At 39.5% G+C, this 3,179-nt stretch overlaps 1 protein-coding gene and 1 long non-coding RNA gene across 2 annotated transcripts in view; one reads left to right on the forward strand and one right to left on the reverse strand.

Moving 5' to 3' along the window:
* Positions 1-2,600, forward strand: part of LOC103374070 (uncharacterized) — a 16,573-nt gene extending 13,973 nt beyond the window's left edge. Inside the window, exon 3 of the long non-coding RNA XR_521106.1 lies at positions 2,588-2,600. This is a non-coding gene — a long non-coding RNA (uncharacterized LOC103374070). The remainder of the gene's footprint in view (positions 1-2,587) is intronic.
* LOC103374069 (acyl-coenzyme A thioesterase 4-like) overlaps positions 1-3,179 on the reverse strand; it is a 51,075-nt gene that overhangs the window by 9,454 nt on the left and 38,442 nt on the right. The gene's annotated exons all lie outside the window — the stretch shown is intronic.

The raw sequence follows: 3,179 nt of genomic DNA on the forward strand, positions 1-3,179 counted from the left end.
TTCCCTTAGAGCCAGTTACACCCAGCTCTAAAAAAGTCTTTGCTCAGACTGGTTGTTTGGAAGCCACTAAAATGCAAAACAGAACCAAAATAATTCTTTGTTGTTCATTCTGTTGTTCAGTAAGGTTACTTGTTCATGTGGTGGAATGGTCAAATACTCTCACATACAAAAAGGGAAAACTAGAATTCCAGCATAGGGCATGCAAAATACACAAGGGATAAAAATAATTTCATTTAATGTTAACGGGGTGCATAATCCAATAAAAAGGGGAAAGATATTATCCAAACTGAAAAAGGAGAAAATACATGTTGCTTTCCTTCAGGAGACACACCTGAGGGAGTCAGAACATGTAAAATTGGGAAGACAGGGTTTCAGCCACATCTACTTGTCCTCACATAAATCTTGTAAAAAAAAAAAAAGGGGGCTAGCAATTTTAATAAATAATTGTCTTACTTATGTAGGATATGGACAGACACAGATGCCCAAAAGGATTCAAAAAACTTAATTTGAACTTTCCAGCACCCAAGTCACATGCCATAAAAAAAGACAGAACTGTCCTGCAGGTCACAGGGCCATGTAAATCAGCTCTGCAGACTCGGAGGAGTCGAAGCCGGAGGAAGCAGACCTCCCTTAGGAATTCCCTTATCACACCTATCAGAGCTTCAAAGGATCTAACACAAAGAAACTTTTGGGGGGAACACCACTCAGACCTTAACTAATGGTCCAGATGGCCAGGATGTAATGAAGTGCCCCGGGCTTAGCGTATTGCCCTGCTGACCCCTCATTTCCTGTGGTAGGCAACAAATGGACTTAAGAACTGAACTTATGAATGAACAGTGAAGACAGCACCACAGGATGTGCCTTATTATCTTATGTTAAGTTTAGTTGTTAAATGTTGTGTTATATCATGTCCTGATAAATACTCCAAAGCTTAATTACAGTTGGATAAGTCCTTCTTTAATTTATCAGCTTGTTATATAATCATATATCCCAAAACTGCATTATCTTTGTAACCGTACGAGCTAGATGTATCACGTTTGGATTCTTTGTGAACCGCAAGATATGATAGATTTATTTTCAGTAGTTTTAACTTTGTATAATTGAAAGTACATATAGTTCTGAAGGAACATTCTTACTTTCAGAGCAAAACTCTGACCACCTCATGACCTCCCTGTGATACTGGGGTGTCATATCTAACAGCCCCCCCTGGGAGCGGAGCTCGCTGTGATTGGTCAGTAGTTTTACCATTAAAAAGCCTCTTCACCTGAAAAGCAGTGGCATTTTCTAACTGCAGTAGAGCTGCTCACTTGGTCTTCCATGTCCTCAACTTTGACTGCCACACCCTGATCTTCCTGCTCTGAAGCTGAAGGCCTCGTCTCTCCATCAGGCATCAGACGTTGCTGCACTCGCATCCCAATCCAAGGACGTGGCAAGTATTGAGCTTTCATCTCTAAACGGGTGTTTCATAATTACAATTGGCCTCTCAACCAATATTCCAAATTTAACAGATTATCTGCTGCTTCGGATGAAAAGACTTTTAAGTCTCCAAGCCATCACTCTGTTCCACATTAGGTTTTCACACTCATATTCTCAACCAGCATTTTCATCATTGTTTGTATTTTATATTCTATGTTTGTTGTTGTTATTTGTTTGTTTGTTTAGTTAGCAATAAATGTTTTGTGCGTACACAGTTGTTTTCTGTGTTTTCTATAGCTTACATCCAGTCACTTTACGTATCTGATCTTTAGTTACCTAAGCTCTAAGTTAATTCCCTTAACTTTACAAAACACTCTTGACTGATCACCAAGAGTAAACAATTTATTAGAACTATTGTGCTGACTCTGAAATTATATCGGTGGACGATTGATTTAAAGGTTGGTATTAATAATTTTAATTCATGCAATCATTTGCTTTGGTGTGAAAATAAGTACATCTTATTTTCCACCCACTTACAAAACCCTACACTTATGAACATACACTTGAGAAAATAGATAAGGAGGGGAGATATGTGCTGATCAAAGGCAGGCTAGAGGGAAATTTGATAACTTTTTTAAACGTTTATGTACCTCCAAATAGTGAGTGGGCTGTTTATACGCAAATACTTAGTCTCATGACCACAGAGGCAGAAGGAACTGTTATATGTGGCAGTGATTTTAATATAAAACTTAACGAGAAACTTGACTCTACAAGACCAAGTGGTAGACCAAACAAGCTTAGCTGGAAAATGAGATCCTTTATGCAGGACAATTTCTGGAACTAAACGATACCGGGGAGGTGGAGCTGCCCTTACTTTGGGATGCACTGAAAGCGTTTATGAGGGGAAAAATCATTGCACGCTCAGCTTACTTGAAAAAAATTAAGACAAGAAAAGTTAAATAATTTGCAGTCACAACTGAAGCAATTACAAAGAGAACATCAAGAGAATATGGATCTGGAGATGGAACAAAAAGTAAAAAAAATCAGAAAGGACATTGATGAAATATATACACAAGAAATACAAAAGAAACTGTTTTTTCTGAAACAAAAATACTGGGCAGTAGGTGGCAAAGCATCCAAATTGTTAGCTTATAAATTAAAGAAAAAACAGGCTGATAGTGCACTGTACAAAAGTAGGAACCCTGAGACAAATGAGATAGTCTTTGAACAGGAAATAATCCAGCAGTGTCTGAGGTCATTCTTTCAAAAATTATATTCTCAACAACAAGAAGCAAATGACCAGGATGGGGCGGAGCTAGTAAGGGCTAGACAGGTCTCTCAGTGCTCCGGGTGGAATAATATCGTTTTTTCATTAATCTCGCCGTCTAATTTACGACTGGCCAAGAAAAGTAGCGGAGCTTTAAACCTTGATCGTTTTGGTTGGTGCTTGGTGAAGGAAAGTTAACTTGGTAAGCGGCAAAATGCCTGGTATGGGCCAAACAAAGATCACCAAACAATTTGAATCAGCTGTGGAGCATGGGCCCGACGCGGAGCCAGACTCGCCGCCTGTGTGGGGTAAGTTATCTGAAAAGATTCTCGAATCAATGAATAAGCGATTCGACCTCCTAGATTGAAACTCTGATGAACACACAACTGGCGCTGACTGAAAGGCTGGTCGTTGCAGAGGAACAAGGTTCTGACCATGAACGGCGCATCCAGGCGCTAGAGCTGAGTTTGACAGCTACGAGGAAAACAAACGACAG

Source organism: Stegastes partitus, unplaced genomic scaffold, assembly GCF_000690725.1.
Source record: "Stegastes partitus isolate 25-593 unplaced genomic scaffold, Stegastes_partitus-1.0.2 Scaffold2133, whole genome shotgun sequence".
In the NCBI taxonomy this organism is placed as follows: domain Eukaryota; kingdom Metazoa; phylum Chordata; class Actinopteri; family Pomacentridae; genus Stegastes; species Stegastes partitus.